The sequence below is a fragment of the Silene latifolia genome, chromosome 10 (assembly GCF_048544455.1).
Source record: "Silene latifolia isolate original U9 population chromosome 10, ASM4854445v1, whole genome shotgun sequence".
In the NCBI taxonomy this organism is placed as follows: Eukaryota; Viridiplantae; Streptophyta; class Magnoliopsida; order Caryophyllales; family Caryophyllaceae; genus Silene; species Silene latifolia.
Genome location: NC_133535.1, coordinates 128,920,550 through 128,938,559, shown reverse-complemented (window position 1 = coordinate 128,938,559; position 18,010 = coordinate 128,920,550). Strand labels below are relative to the sequence as shown.

Below are 18,010 nucleotides of genomic sequence, written 5' to 3'. Positions count from 1 at the left end.
ATTCATCAAAACCTTTTTTTTCATTTATTTTCTTTTCATCTTTCTTTCTTTCTTTCATTTTTTTCAATTCATTTTTTTTCTTCTTCCTTTCTCACTTTTCTTTTTCAACTCAACGGGAATTAGTGATCCCGTCAACATCATCAACTTCACACAAGCACCCTAAACTCACCAAGATGGTTACTAGCTCAACAAGGTAGGCATTTTGGTATGTAGCTAGAAACAAATATGTGGTAGCATATAATGAGAAAAGGCGCAATAATAGGTGATGCATGTGAGAAATTATAACATTAAGGCTTCATGTGCAAATAATCGTAGCATGTCTAAGAATAAGGATCAAATGCCATACTTGTGCGTTTTGATGAAACAAACAGCAAGAGGAGAAACTACACACACCTAAATGAGACCGGGTAAAGATGCGTCGGCCTTTTTGGAGGCTCTACCTTGCCCTTTATATAGCTTACCAATGTCAAGATCAAGTCTATTTTGTCCAAAATTCATCCCTCACCCATTATGTCAAGACATCCCCATGTAAGCAAACCCGTCAAATGCGTGATTCATTAGCTTTTAATAAGGGAAATGCAAGGAAAGAGGACAGTATGCACAAGATAAAAGGGTGAACACAACAACCAACTTTTCATGATATTTTTTTCAATTTTCAAATTTTTAGTTTTTAGTTTTTTTTTTTAGATTTCCCATAACTAGACTCACTAAATCCCTCCCCTAAGCTAGAACAACACATTGTCCTCAATGTGTAAAACAAAGGACACCCAACACGGGGAGATGGGACGACACACATGGAAATAAAGAAAGGAAAGAAGGCATACAACCGCGTAGAAGCTCCCCCCCCCCCCAAGCTAGCTTGAAAACGGGGTAAAGTCCAATTCAAGTAGCAAAGTACGTGCGAAACACAAGCTACTACATACGAAAGCAAGCTAAATTTTTTTTGTTCTAACTATTACATTAAAACCAAATGGAAATTGCAATTGTCCCAAAAACTATAAATTGTCTTAAAAAGCATAAATAAAACAAATTTTCCGAAATGAATATCCATCGTCCCTTAAAAAGCATGTCAACGCCCTTAGAAGTTGATCATATTCCTGCGCATGAGCAATACACAAGCATATATAAGCGATTGATAAGATTAAAACATGATATATGAAAGGTAAAGAATTATAAATTTTATCAAAATGCTTATGAGAGATTTCAAAGAGAACCACCGTACTACCCCACTCGTCAGCAAGAGATGGAGCATCAAGCTTAAGACCATAAAATAAACCGTTAGTGCACAAATTTTAATCATGACTGGTCTCAAATTGGTGGTATGAAAACTCTAAGTGGTAGGACTCGTCAAAAATGGGGGGTGCATCCCACTTAACCACTATATTAGCTTCACTAAGTCCTCCATCAACTTAGAATGGGTTAACTACATCCCATGTGAAAGGATTTTCAAAGGTTTCACATGTCTCGGGTAAAATCTCATCTGTTTCACTATGGTCGGGCCCAACATTATCCATGATGAGTGTGTTATCTACTACAAGGTCTTTGTTATCAACACGAGTCTCTAAATTTTCAATTGGAATGACATTAGGGGGACTTTTAAAAGAAAAAGTCGGACTATCATCATCGTCATCAAATAATTCAAAATCATTAGATTGAAAACACTCACATTAGGGAGGTAGAAAGGCAAAATGAGAAAAGATAGGCTCACGTAGTCTCGGTTTCTCTTGAGAAATTTGTTCTAAACGAGCCTGTAACACTTTGAGCTCCTCTTGCATGCGCCACACTTTGTATTGGCGTGCTACCTCCCACATTTGACATTGGCTAGCCATGAAATCAAAGAAATGCCAAAGTTCTAGCCCGATCATGTAGTAGACACTCCCATTACTCAAGTTTAGAGCCAATTCACGGGTCTCAAAATCCATGCCATCAAGCACGAGATGACACATGTAATCCCCATCAAGGACATGTCCAAGAGAGATGAGACTATCACAAAAATAGTAGAACCGGGTAAGAGTCATGAAAAGGCTCATCTTTGAGTTGGGGGACGAATATGTCATTCATTATAAAAGGCCAAGCTTTATTACCTACAAAATAGATACTAAAACTACAAAGAAACCGTGAGAAGATCTCAAGGAACAAGTGTTCCCCGAGACAAAATAAAACAAGATAAAATTCAACAACTAATTAGCAAACAAAACCGTGCTCCCCGGCAACGGCGCCAAAATTTGATAGGCTTGTCGCAACCTAATCAAAGATAAATACGCTAGACACAAATGAATGTAGTAATAGGGGTCGAACACAAGGAGACGAGAGTTGTTAATTAGTTGTTATGGGGTGAATTCTATCAAGGTTAGTTATCGTATGATTGCTTGGTTTGGTTGGTAAACTTCTGATAAAACAATCATAAAGGAATAGCCTAGGGAGGTCGGGTCACACATGCAAATTATGTAATGGCTCAAGTTAAACATAGGAGTTGATTAAATTGTTAATTGTTTAGGCTTAAAGACAACCACCTCTCGGCCTTATTGTCAACCATTGGTCGGGTCCTAGAGAACTCTCATTATGACTAGGTCGTCCTACTAACACATGTTTAGTCTAGTTCAATTTCGTGCCTCTCGACTTATATAAGTGAATTAACATATTAAATCTAAGATAGTGATCATTTATCAAAGATTAATGATACAATGCAAACATGTGAAAGAAACAATGAAACAATATTATAACATCCTAATTCAACAATTGCAAGAACTACTTATGCATGGTATCCCTTATTCCGTGGACAATTTTAATTACTCTTGCATAATGTAAATAACACTAATGACAAATGATAAAGTGATAATAATTAGTAAATGAAAATGACAAAGGAATAACAAAGCAGTACTAAAAATGTGACACCCTCGTTCATTGCGGAAAAGTAAACACATAATTCTAGATAAAAACTGCATGGATATGTTTGTAATAGGTTCATTTGGGTAAAAACCTGTAATTTTTAAAACCTGAACCTGTTATAAAAATATCCAAATGGGAAGGTGTCAAACATGCAAGGTCCAAAATAAATCTCATACATAAAACATCGCTAAAGTCACGAAACAAAGTTATACAACCCAAATATGAAAAAGGGAGACATATGTCCCTAAATAGTATATGACATAAAAGTGTTTAAGGGTCACAATAATATAAAGCCAATCTAGGTCCCAAGGTTACTTTGCTCGCTAGCTCGTCCATGTACCCCATATATGCATCACCTACCTGTCAATCGCATTTTATACAAATACGAAAGCCACAGTCAGTGGGGAGTAACTCCGAGTTCTCCCAGCCACGAAATGTCATAATTAATATAACATGTAAATATAAGAATATGAATACGAATCACACATAGCCTTAGCATATAGATGCTAGACAATCGTGCTTATCATGTGAACAACAATATAACAACACATAGTCCTAGCATGTGAATACTAGACCGACTCATACTACACTATCATGTGAATCACATAACATCCGGGAATCCAAACTCTATCAACCATAGCCGGCTTGCATCTCACCTTCTATGATTCATAGAATCATCAAACAAGAAAGGACAATATATCTAGAGACCGGCATAAGTTCTTAGGACAGTCAATAGTCACTCTGTAACTCGAGTCTATACCACGAGGTAAGGTAAACACCCTAGTCCTAAACCTGCGCAGACCTAGCGACATGCGGAAAGTACCGCATCCAAGACCCATGATCACACACATGAGTACCCCTAAGGAGTCCACCAAAGGGTTGGCTAGTACTTAAGCTGACCACATACTTCTAAGAGTACTTCAGGAGGTCATGCCCTAACTTGGATATAAGCCCACCAAGCTAAGACACAAAGGCTATTGATGCGTGTCTAAAATACGATGTTTCACACTCTTTTCTACACGCATTTCAGAGCTCAGATGTGCAATATATGCCTATATTTCCCTATTTTCTTCTACTTTCGTGTTTCTGTACTTTATTGCAGAAATGTGAAGAATTCAACGGGAAATCAAGCCAAATCCGTCCCCGAGTGACCTGCATTGCAAATGACGTAAAGGAATTGCTTAAGGAACGAGCTTGGTGCGCAATCCAAGGCCCAAAAGACAAGTCCACGAGTTAAAAGAAGTCAAGTAGCTCAAATCGGCCCGATCGATCGACCAGCCTTGTCGGTCGATCGACCAATGCTCGGGTTCGAAGCTCTTGTTTGTTTTGAGGAGCGATCGATCGACCAGCCTTTTCAGTCGATCGACCGGATTTCTATTTCAGACGAGAATTAGATGACCGTGAATCTTGAAGCCCGTGAAGTCTAGGTTTAGGAAATAAGTTGTTGCGTTGATTGCTATATAACGTAACAGAGAACATCAAGTTTGATATCAAGTTTTTATCTAAGTTTTACATCACAATACAGTACTTTAAGTTTTAGTTTATTTCAGAGTAACTAGGGTTTGGGATATCGATTTTAGCATTGGAATTCCGCCTTTGTTCTTAATCTTTCCTCTGAATTCTCGGTATTGATTCTGCCCTAATCTTAGTTTATTGCTTCGCTTTCATTATTAGTATAGAATTGATAGTTAGTGCCCCAAAGCCAATTATCATATTTTCGTTGTTGTTATTTACATTAAGCATGAATACAGTAATCATTGTCATTTTATTTGTTGTTTTTACCTTCACCATGAGTAGCTAAATCTTTAGTGCTAGGATGTAGGCGAATTATGGCATAGGCGGCATTAAATTAGGGAGATCTGTCTCGCGTGTTGGTCGATCGACTGACATTGCCAGTCGATCGACTGACCTCGTAGGGTTTTACTCGTTTTAATTGAATTTAATCTTGTATTTGACGAGTTGAATGCATGCGACCAGTTAGATACCTATTTCGTGACTGACCCATTAGATCGAAAGATAGGGAAAGTTATTTGACCATCAATTAAATCGACTAAACTGTGCTAAGATCGAAAGATAGGTATAGTTTAGACCATTAGTCACTTTTCAGGACGAAAGTTAGAATTAGTGACATTAGGGACCTATAGCGAGATCGAGAGATGCTATTTGTTAAAGAGAGGACCGAGAGGACCTCTTTGTTTCCCGCCTTACCTAAGTTTGATTCAGACCGACTTAGTTTTTTTTAGAAGCTATAATGACCCGACTATCCTAGTGCCTTTCTTTTATCTGTTAAATTCGTATTTTTAGTTTATTATCTTTGTTTGCTTTTAGTCTTAGACCAATTCAAACCAACCCCCATAATTGGTACCTTTGACTGATCATAAAACAACTAGAATTTACAACTGCCTCCTTGTGGTTCGACCCTGTTACCACTAGCCTAGGTTAGTCTTAATAGGAAATTGTAAATTTTATCTTTGGTACTCACAACGACGGGTATCAAATTTTGGCGCGTTCGTTCTTCGGGGAGGCAATAGTCCTAATTTTAGTTGTTTTATTTTTTGGTCTTTCTTAGTTTAAGGGACATCCGTTCCTTAAACTTTTCTTATATTCTTTTTGTAGTTTCATCTTATGCGCAGTCACGGGGTGGGGAATTAGTACCGTTGAACCCCGAGCTTGAGAGATCCTTGCGCGAGTTGAGGCGAACACAAAGAGTATTACCGACGAGAGGAAGAGTGAGTACTCTGTCAAGCTATCACGAGAACGATCTGTTCGAAGAAGACCCCGATCTTCACTGTTTCCACTTCTTGGCCGAGACAGTTACTTCTCCGGAAATCCCGTCATGGCCGAGGAAGCAAGTATAGCTAGTTATTCGAGCCGACAGCCGATAACTTATATAAGGGGTTCAAACTACGGGAGATGCCGGGAAATTCGAACCAAAGCTGCCTACATTACCATGGTCGAGAGAAATCGGTTTGGTGGAGGCTGCAAATGAAGATGCGGCAAGACATATGGAGATCTTTATTGACTCTCTTTGCTCTATTCCCCCACCCGGTGGCGTGACCAGGATCAAATCAAAGAGACCATGTTCATCTTCTCCCTTCGTGATCTTTGCAAGGGAGTGGTATAGAGATTTGGACCGGACCGCTCAGGAGATCACCGATTGGAATACATTGGCATTGGCGTTCTACAAGAAGTACTTTTCTACTTCAAGGACGATCGCTATTAGAGCTCAAATCACGGGCTTTAAACAAGGGCCGGATGAGAATTTCCACGAGGCATGGGTCCGATTCAAGAAGTTAGTGCGAACCATACCGCATCATGGGTTCGAAAAGTGGAGTTTGTGCAATCATTTCTACAATGGGTTGTACGACGATCAGAGGGCCATTTTGGATCTTTGCGACCAACGGGAGATTTTTGAAAATTTGGGAGCAACCAAGGGGTGGAAGATCATTGACGATCTAGCTACCCACAAGGCCGAGTATGGGAATTCGAGGGGAAACCAGAGAAGAGCTGCTGAATCCTCTTCTGTTCTTTGCACTTGAGGCTCTCACCGCGAGATTTGACAAGTATGAGCTAGGTGGAGCCTCTAAGGGTGGGATGTACCAAGTCAACACTGTGTCGGACGGTCCTTTCGTGCGTGAAAGGTGTGGAGTTGAGGGCCATGTCTCGAAAAATTGCCCTAGCTCTTTTGAATCTTGGTCGCCTTTCAACACTATAGGCGGACAAACACCTACTACGAGCCAAGCCAACCAAACTTGAGTTGGAGGAGTCAAAATGTCCAAAATCCAACCCAACATCCGCAGCAGCAACAACCATATGTGCCGCCTCATCAAAAGCAAAAAGAATATCGAAACCTCCTTATGTGCCGCAAAGCAACAACAATCACGAATTCTGAATTTTCCGAGCTTAAGAATCGTTGTTGAAGGAGTCCTTTGCAAGAGAGGCCGGGATGAAGCTCTTTGGAGAGCCAAATAGCTCAATTGCCTAGCAAAAATAACACTCGAGCTCCCGGACACTTACCCACTCAACCCGAACAAAAGGAGACCCTAAATGCCATCACTTTGAGGAGCGGGTCCACCCTTGATGGTCCTGCCATGGTTGAGGATGATGTCGAGAAAGATGAGCCAGAAATAAGTCAAGAGAAAGCTTCAACGAACAAATCAAAGAAAAGACGTCGCCAGGCATTTTGATCGATCGATCGAAGTACCTAGTCGATCGATCGAAACACGGGTTCAGGAGTCTGAACTGTGCAACTTGATCGATCGATCGAGGAGATTGGTCGATCGACCAATATCACTGCTGATGTTGAAGAGTTTCGTCCTTTAATGCCAAATAGTCTACGAGACCACTTGTTTCGGGGAACCACCGTCCCGAAAATTTTGGGGGCGGACCGAGTCTTTGATGGGTCGATCCGGCTCGAATTTCGATCCGATGACGGTCAATGGTTCTCATTTGAGACGGTTTGAGGAGGGGTCTAGCTTCAACAAAGAAAAGGTGACGGACTTTCAGCCTAAGTCCAAGGATACCGGCACACGCGACTTAGAGGAGAGGGCTAAGGTACTCCTTACAGCCCCATATCCGGAGAGACTCGTGCCAACCAAAGAACAGGTATCTTTCAGTAAGTTTGAGAAAGTTATCCGTAGTCTAAATGTGCAAGTCCCCTTCCTTGAGTTAGTTAACCAAGTGCCAGCATACACTAAATTCATGAAACAGTTGTTGTCAAAGAAAAAATCGCTTGAACATGTTCACACTGTTGCGTTAACTAAAGAGTCTTGCTCCTACTTGTCTCACACTGCGCCCCATAAGTTAGAAGACCCGGGCAGTTTTTCAGTTCCTTGCAGCATAGGTACCTTTTCTATCGAAAAGGCATTATGTGACTTAGGAGCTAGCATAAGTGTCATGCCCTTGAGTCTAGCTAGGAAGCTTAAGTTGACCAGGTTTGCAATAACTGAGATGACGGTTGGATGGTTGACCGATCTGCGGTCGAGCCTATAGGAGTCCTAGAGGACATACCCGTCCAGATAGGGAAGTTTTTCTTCCCTGTTGACTTTGTTGTCCTTGACATGCCTGAGGATGACCATATTCCCATTATTTTGGGTAGGCCATTTCTGCACACTGCTGGTGCAGTTATTGGTGTCGGTCTAGGAACCTTGACTTTCAAAGTGGGAAAGCACTCTATTGTCTTTGCCCAGCCGGCTAAGAAAAAGGATCCCATGTGGCTGTCACTTGTAATACGGTCTACGAAAAGAGATCGTACTTTGTGCTTCCCGAATCGACTATCCCTATTACTCTCTTTGTGTTAACCCCTCCGCCCCGGATTGGGAGCAAGATGGAGGAAGAATCTGTTGTTTTAGATAATGCAAGAGCTGGTTTGGGGAAGGGAGTACTACAAGTTACGCCAGCTGTAAAGCAGCCGATCATTCAAAGAGGAGGCCTGGGACGCTTAAGCTATGGGACTGATGAGGAAGTGGAGGATGAGCCGCCAAGGTGAGATGGGGTGATTTGGACTCGACGATTCCGAGGAGTCCTTGATTGGGAGATGATGGCCGATCGGTGAGTTCTCCAACTGTTGAAGCTAAGAAGGGTGCGGTGAAGAGATGAGCACCATTGAGGCTACCTCTAGTAGCCAGAAGCCGACGAAATGGGCCATACCGTGGTCCTTCTTGATCAACTATTAGTTGATCATGCTCGTTATAAACTTCATTCTTTTTGCTTTGTTAAGACATTTTTATTGCTTTTGTGTGCGCGAAAATTTCGCATTTGATTTTAATTGCTTAGGATTTTTAAGTACTTTTAGGCTTTATTTCGGGTTTTGCGCGATTTTTGGCGCGTATTATTGTGCTTTTGCAGGTATTTAGAGCTTATTAGCTAAAATCATTGAGCAATTACGAAGAAATAAGACACTCAAAGAAGAGTGTTTTGATCGATCGATCGACGTACCTAGTCGATCGATGAATTGCGGGTTTCTGAAGCTACTCGTTCACGTCAACCTGGTCGATCGATCGATCTCGGTGGTCGATCGACTACCGCTGCTGCTATATTCGTTCACGACCTCTCCCCTGCTGTGTTTGGTCGATATGCGGACCTAAGGGAGTCTTCTACTCCACTTTATTTTCCGTCGCATTATCTATTTCTTCGCTTGTCTCATTTGTGCACAACTTTTACGCTTCCAAATTGTTTCCTTCGGTCTTATGCGTGGTTTTGATTGTCTTTCAGGCACTCTTATTGGTAGCATCGTTGCACTCTGAAACCTCCTAGCTCACTTATTTGGTTTGGGGAGGTTTCCTTTTTTGCGCTTAAAGTCTTGTGAGTTCCATATCTTTCCTTTATGTCTTGCTTATTTAATTTCTCGCAAATTCCCGTTTCTCTTTTCTTCATTACATGATTTTGCACAATGGGGACATTGTGCGATTTGGTTTGGGGAAGGGTTTTGCGTCGCATACCATTTGCTTGCATTCACGTTTAATTTTGTTTTGCATTGTTTCATTTCATTTCTCTTATATATACAAAATTCCAAAAAAATTGAAAAATTTCAAAATTTCCATAAAATGCACGTTTATTTTAGCATATAGGTCGAGTCGGAACGGTAGTATTTCCATGATGATTTTGCAATTGCACCCGTTTTGCCTGAGCCTTGCTAGATTAACATGTTATTAGTAGAATCGTAAATGCATATCTACGAGTTTTCGTTGATTTATTTGCTGAACTTTAGACTTGACTTAGATTATTGGCAAGCTACATCATTTTTCTGAGTTTTAGAGCCTATAACTGGTGACATTCATGACCGGTTTATCTAGGAACGTGAGTAGTACTCCTTATGAGTCATGTTTCCTTAATTTGCATAAATATGAACTTGATCTACTTAATACCTGTATGCGTTCGGTTTGTGGATTGTCGACACATGTGGAAGAGGTTTCCCTTTATTCATTTTGCCCATAAACTCCACACTGCCAAAAATATCCTTTTTGTCCCATTTACTACATCCTACATTTAGCATGTCCTTTGTCAAGCTAGTAGTCTGTTTTCTTGGGGTTGTTACTCATTTTTGGTGGCATATGCTCTGTTGAGACGTTATTGGGAAGATGAAATAAAGGAGGGAAAGAAACAAAGTGAAAAGAAAAAAAAAAGAAAAAGAAAAAAAAAATGAGAAAAGATTCGAAAAAGAAAGAAAAAAAAAAGAAAAAAAAAGAGCTATGTACTGTTCAAGGCAGTCGATCGACTGCCAATTATAGTCGATCGACTGAAGATCCGAGAAAGAAATCAATTCGCATAATTTAATCCTTATCTTTTGGCGATTTTTGCTCCCATGTTTCATTTATATTTTATGGGGAGTTTATTGATTTGATAGTTTGGAGATTGTGAGTTTTGTGCTTGTTATAGCACCGTTTCGTTTGATATTGAGCGAGAAGTTGGATGTTGCCACTTGGTTCCGTTTTGGTACTAGCTTGATCACCTGTACCCCCACTTTACCATGAAATGTTTTGCCTCTTCTTACCCATACCTCACATATCCCATATATACCTCGGCATGTGTCATTGGTCATCTGTTTGGTTGGAATGCGTATGTACGGTCGTAGAGATCACTTTCATATTTTATTGCTGGCATGTTTTCATAGGTCGTAGTTAGGTGAGAGTCTCTACAAATTAATTCCTCCTATCTTACATATATATCACCTGTGCTCACTTGAGTGATTTGAGCGACCCGCGAGAGTCCAATTTGATAAGTCTCTATAGTCAACGGTTCGGCAATATTTTTAACGACTTTATAATTCGTTTGCATGATTCACATTCCTGATTGATTGTTAGTTGTGCATTAAATTGGCTTAGGCTTTACTTGTTGCATTTCGCTCTGAGATTGAACTCGTTCCATTAGGTCATTAGATCGAGTCTAGTTCTTGCTTGGGGACAAGCAAGGTTTGGTTTGGGGAGATTTGATGCGTGTCTAAAATACGATGTTTCACACTCTTTTCTACACGCATTTCAGAGCTCAGATGTGCAATATATGCCTATATTTCCCTATTTTCTTCTACTTTCGTGTTTTTGTACTTTATTGCAGAAATGTGAAGAATTCAACGGGAAATCAAGCCAAATCCGCCCCCGAGTGACTGCATTGCAAATGACGTAAAGGAATTGCTTAAGGAACGAGCTTGGTGCGCAATCCAAGGCCCAAAAGACAAGTCCACGAGTTAAAAGAAGTCAAGTAGCAGCTCACCGATCGATCGACCAGCCTTGTCGATCGATCGACCAATGCTCGGTTCGAAGCTCTGTTTGTTTCTTTGAGGAGCGATCGATCGACCAGCCTTTTGATCGATCGACCGGATTTCTATTTGACGAGAATTAGATGACCGTGAATCTTGAAGCCCGTGAAGTCTAGGTTTAGGAAATAAGTTGTTGCGTTGATTGCTATATAACGTAACAGAGAACATCAATTTTGATATCAAGTTTTTATCTAAGTTTTACATCACAATACAGTACTTTAAGTTTTAGTTTATTTCCGAGTAACTAGGGTTTGGGATATCGATTTTAGCATTGGAATTCCGCCTTTGTTCTTAATCTTTCCTCTGAATTCTCGGTATTGATTCTGCCATAATCTTAGTTTATTGCTTCGCTTTCATTATTAGTATAGAATTGATAGTTAGTGCCCCAAAGCCAATTATCATATTTTCGTTGTTGTTATTTACATTAAGCATGAATACAGTAATCATTGTCAGTTTATTTGTTGTTTTTACCTTCACCATGAGTAGCTAAATCTTTAGTGCTAGGATGTAGGCGAATTATGGCATAGGCGGCATTAAATTAGGGAGATCTGTCTCGCGTGTTGGTCGATCAACTGACATTGCCAGTCGATCGACTGACCTCGTAGGGTTTTACTCGTTTTAATTGAATTTAATCTTGTATTTGACGAGTTGAATGCATGCGACCCGATTAGATACCTATTTCGTGGATGACCCATTAGATCGAAAGATAGGGAAAGTTATTTGACCATCAATTAAATCGACTAGACTGTGCTAAGATCGAAAGATAGGTATAGTTTAGACCATTAGTCGCCAGACGAAAGTTAGAATTAGTGACATTAGGGACCTATAGCGAGATCGAGAGATGCTATTTGTTAAAGAGCGGACCGAGAGGACCTCTTTGTTTCCCGCCTTACCTAAGTTTGATTCAGACCGACTTAGTTTTTTGCCGCCGTAGAAGCTATAATGACCCGACCATCCTAGTGCCTTTCTTTTATCTGTTAAATTCGTATTTTTAGTTTATTATCTTTGTTTGCTTTTAGTCTTAGACCAATTCAAACCAACCCCCATAATTGTTACCTTTGACTGATCATAAAACAACTAGAATTTACAACTGCCTCCTTGTGGTTCGACCCTGTTACCACTAGCCTAGGTTAGTCTTAATAGGAAATTATAAATTTTATCTTTGGTACTCACAACGACGGGTATCAGCTATTAAGCGGTGAACATATACTCGTCAAAGACTATAAGGGCCTATCTATGACGAAGGCCGAAATACTCACCTAGGACCTAGTCCCAGCTTGAATACTTTAGACCACACCACACTAGATAAGTAGGACACCCAATTAACCATAAGAGGGGCAAAGAGTCCAAACTTGCACACACAAACGATCATACACACCCTAGCATATGAAAGGCTACGCAAGAGCATATTCAGCTGACAATCCAACAATATCTCCAATATCAATATTAATCCAAATTCCAACTAACCAACAGTACCATAATCCATGAGAACAAGCTAAAATGGCAAAGAGGCAATAAGACTCAAGCATAAGGCATCCAAAGCATCCAACAACCAACATGTGAAATGATAATTACAAATATCAAGGCATAAACATAAAACATCCAATAATAACAACCAAACTAACCTCAAAGACAAACCCTCGACCCTAGTCCCGCGACGGGTCATTGGTCAAATCGAGCCTGACCGGTTTAAACCTAGTTTGACCAAACTCGTTCGGTCAATCTGGCCCAGCTCAGAGTCTCACTACTACAAATCCAGGCAACTACAACGCCCCTTTAACAACGATTATTCACGAAAATCACAATAGACGTTGTAGAATGTATGGCGCGAATTTTACTAAAATCAATTACAACGGGTATGGTTATAAAAATCGTTGTTATTAGTTTTAACAACGGGTCACACATGCACAACCGTTGTTAATAATTTGGCGCAAAATTGGCGCAAAGTTAGTGAAAAGTAATCACAACGGTTATTTTTGAAACCCGTTGTTAAAACATATTTAAAAACGGGTGTTTTTTACAACCGTTGTTAAAACTTATTTCACAACGGTTGTTGTTTAATAACCGTTGTCAATACCTTCCATACTATAAACCACACAAACAGAAGTCTGCTGCAGCCACAAAACACAACCCTTAATACACAAACACAAACACAGCAGACAAACAAACACAAAACACATACACACTCTCTTTCTCTCTTTCTCTATTTCTCTCTTTCTCATCGTCGCTTTATCTTCTCGTCGTCACTGTGATTTCATCGTCTATTACGTTCTGTATTTATCAGGTAAATCTCGCCGTCATTGTTAGTTTCATCGTCATTATTTTCTTTTTCTATTTATTTCTTTTGCATGTATGTGTTTTTATCGACCATTATGTTATTTGTTTAAGTATTGTTCGCATAATTAGTTAGTAAAACAATGAAGAAGCAAGATGAAGAAGTAAGATAAACATAATTAATATATATATATATATATATATATTTATAAATACATAAATTAAAAAAAAATTACATATGTAAAAATGCAATTCTTATATTTTCATGGAGGATCTTATTCTGCTCTATCGTATCCGTCCTCTCCTCCTTGGCTATTTGGAGGTTCCGTTTCGCAGATTGTTATATCGTCATATAGCCGCAATCGCTGCTGCTCCGTCAAGCCATCTTCTTTGGCGTGCTTCAGTGCGGATCGAGCATCCGCAAGGTAGCTCCTGAAACTTTCCTCAATATGGAGGAACCGGCGGATGAAGTTGTTGTTGTTCTCGATCATGGTAAGAGTCTTAAGGATGAAATCATTCATTTTGTTGGAGTTTTTGAGTTTGTTTTGAAAGATTAAGTAGAGTTTGTTTTAGCAGTTAGAGTTTGGAGATGAATATATGAGATAATGGAAATGTTAGTTGAGATATGCAATGTATTTATACTAAGCAATGTGTGGGTTGAGTTAATTGCTTTTTAATTAATATATATGTTAGGAAGTTGTGCCATAATCATCATCATATCTCTCAATAATGCTGCTTCAAATCCTATTACTAACCCTTCTCATTCCATATTATCCGTTCATATGTACAGTGATGTCAGTAATAATGCATGCATCGGAATTCTAACAGGCCGTAATTATGCATGCATCTAGTAATATTTAATTTAATTTTTTTTTATTTTTTAAGAACAAACAACAACGGTTATTTTAAAACAACCCGTTGTCTTTAGTTATAACAACGGTTTTGTATATTAAAACCCGTTGTTATAACTTTCCCCCCAAAATTGAGTCACACTTTCCACAACGGGTTTTTATACATAAAACCGTGGTTAATAGTTTTAACAACGGTTTCCTTAAGTAAACCAACCGTTGTTAAAACCTTCTACAACGGACGCTTTAACAACGTCCGCTTTTTTATATAACAACAGTTTTTGACCGTTGTTATAGCCTGTATCTGTAGTAGTGTCTTGGCCTATTTTTGGCCCAAATCATAATATTCATTACAATATCTTTCTCATGCATCATTCTAATTCTTAACATGTGAATGCTATCAAACTAAAGACTTTATTTTAATTTACAAAAATGGCTAATTCAACATAATTTTAGCATAATAAAACTAATCACATGCTAAAAGTACTACCATGCTTAAATACATACTCCAAAGAACTCAAACATTCAACATTAGACCCCAAAACCCGACCCCAAAGTCACGGACCAACCCCGGGTCAAGCACGGGCCTTCCGCGGCCCGTCACGGGTCTGTTTCACTGCTTTGAACAGTACCACGGGTCTATGAACAGTGCCTGTTTTCACGGTTTTCACACAAGGGTAAACTTTTCTATAAATTTTATCGATAAAACGACGTCATTTACTCATACGGACTCCGAATTGAGTGATTCAAGTAGCTAAACCACCTAATTTTTCGATGCCGTTCAATCTGTCATATTTTTGGAAACATTGGAAAACGTCTCGGTCTGGTACTGACGCGTTCCAGCCAACACGCGGACTTGTCACAACACATAATTCCTCATCCAAATTTGTTCTAAACAATAATATACAAATGGTGAACATAAATTAAACATAAGCATACTCATCTTACTCCATTCATTCATTTATCAACAAGATCGTCTCAAACAACAACAAACAACAACAACAACAACAACAAACAATAACAAACAACGAATACAACTACTAATGTGACATTAATTCGTCGAGTAACTCGGAATAGTTACCTTAAGCTAGCAAAGAGACAAGTAATAACTTGAGAAAGCTTCTAAAACCCAAAATTACTCTTCATCTTCAACAACATATGAGTCACCTAACTCATCTTCAAATTCTTCACCTATAAGAACAACAAAAACACAATTATTAAGCTTAAATTCGAAACCCCAAAAAAAAAGTGTCTTAAACAAAATTTGGGGGAAATGAAAATAAAGCTTACTAGTAGATGAGGATTGAAGAGAGGATTCCGAATATATAATTTTTATGCGATTTGGTGGAGAAATGAAGAAGTTATGGTGGATTTAAGGATTGTAAGGAGGATTTTTAGTGGGTTTTTGATGTTTGAGAGAAGGAGGAGATAAATTGAGTTATGGAGGAAATGAAAATTGGAAGAGGAGAAAAATGGAGGGTAGGTGGCCAGCCAAAGGCATAGGGAGATGGGTCATTTGTTTACGTTTTGGTTCGTTTCGACGGAAATTAGAAATATTCGTCGAACGCGATTTCCGAGAAAATTAAAGTTCTTAAACACGATTTTACTAAAAGATTAAGTACTCATATGCCCAATATCCAAACTCGTTTACCCAACGACCGTAAGAAATGGGAAAATCACGATTTTACGACTTTTATCCGAAATCTATTTTATCAAAGGAAAATGTTTAAATATAGTTTAAATCACTTTTAAACATTTCTAAACTATCAAAAATAATTACATTTCTTCAAAATAAAATAAGATTATATTTTATCAAATAGACTTTATTTCAAATAAATTAATATTAAATTAAAATAGATTAAAATATTACTTTTAAAATATAATAAAGGTCTTCAAATTTACGGAGTGTTACAAAAAATGAGATTACCTTTATAATGGAAATAGAACTTGAATATTAACGAACAAATACTTGAAATGGAAATTGCAAATGAACTTGAAATGATTAAAAGAAATTACAATAAGGAAATGCTTAAGGAAAATCTAATCTAACCTAAACTAAGAACTGAAATGAGAGTATAAAAGTGATATAGAAGGTGTGTAAGAAGTGTCGGATCAACCCCCTTTATATAGGAATAAGGGAGTAACATAAACGGGCTTAGAAGAGGGTAACTCCGATTCGGGACAACACACCCCGATCGGGGTCGTGGTGATTTGGCTTATTTCACGTAATTCCGTCTTAAATGGCAAAGGGAATCCAAAGCCTCGCCTTAATTCTCCTTAATTCTTCCGTCAAAATGCATAATTAGGAATCCTAAGCTTCATCTTTCACTTTATCATTTGGACTTTACTTGGGCTTCTATTTCATTTCTATACTTGTTCATCAACCTAAGTTAAATTTGTGCTCGGGATTTTCCAATTCTTCCCAAAATACCCATATACTTCACGAAACACCTTTGCATGGTCAAGACTTGCTCTCATTAGCCTCGTGAACTTGGGTAATTGCTAATTTGACGGGAAAAAGCTTCCGAGTGCTTCATTTCCTACAAAATGCAACGAATACGAGCAAAAATACCTAGAACACGGAATTAGCTCAAATATACACTAATAGAAGTGCAATAATCAAATAAACCGAGCTAAAATAGGGGGTTAAACTATATATCAAATGGACCTATCAAACTCCCCCAAGCTAAACCTTTGCTTGTCCTCAAGCAAGCACACAATATAATGTATGATAAGGACAAGGGTATGAGCAATAATCATCTCCTCCAAATGCAATTCCCGTCAAACAAGTTTAACGTACAATGAATCAAATCCCAAAACAACATGGGCATAAGGAAAATACAACAACATGGATGAGATTTACATGACGGCACAGCATAAAAGACTTCACATAGACATTTCAACTTGTGCATGATCTTATTGACATTGGACTCCTTACGGGAAAACACTCACACTCATATTATGAACAAGGCAAATTATATGTGAATGAGACACTCTCCAAACTACGACTCAAGAGAATGCGCCCGTAATCTAGTATTGTAAACATTCCAAATCAACAAGACAATGCTAACAAGAATGCACAAATAGAAGCCAAGAGAAGATATAAAATAAGAGGCTAGGGGTAATGGGTAAAAAGTGGACAAACGAGTTTGGATATGTGGAGTTAAAGATCAAGCTAATCAACCATCCAAACGAGCAAAGAGTGCTTAAATAACCCAATACCGATCTTATAACAATAACCCATTGAACCAAAGCAGCATATGGCCCAAATTAAAACTTTTACAACACAAAATGAACTTCCCAACTCAATTTCTTCATAAACTATGGAAGATCAATTTTTTCTTTCTCTTTTTCATCAAAACCTTTTTTTTTTTCTTTTCATCTTTCTTTTTTTCTTTCTTTAATTTTTTCCAATTTATTTTTTTTTCTTCTTCCTTTCTCACTTTTCTTTTACAACACAACGGGAATTAGTAATCCCGTCAACATCATCAACCTCACACAAGTACCCTAAACTCACCAAGATGGTTACTAGCTCAACAAGGTAGGCATTTTGGTATGTAGCTAGAAATAAATATGTGGTAGCATATAATGAGAAAAGGCTCCATAATAGGTGATGCATGTGAGAACTTATAACATTAAGGCTTCATATGCAAACTATCGTAGCATGTCTAAGAATAAGGAATAAATGCCATACTTGTGCGTTTTGATGTAACACACACCAAGAGGAGAAACTGCACATACCTAA

General features: G+C 38.6%; 1 long non-coding RNA gene across 1 annotated transcript; it reads right to left on the bottom strand.

The window, feature by feature from the left end:
- Positions 1-3,150: 3,150 nt before the first annotated feature.
- On the bottom strand, positions 3,151-15,732 carry LOC141609179 (uncharacterized). The gene is made up of 3 exons (XR_012527269.1): positions 15,556-15,732; positions 15,347-15,456; positions 3,151-3,249 (listed from the first exon to the last, which is right to left on the bottom strand). It is a non-coding gene; the product is annotated as an uncharacterized LOC141609179 (long non-coding RNA).
- Positions 15,733-18,010: the final 2,278 nt, after the last annotated feature.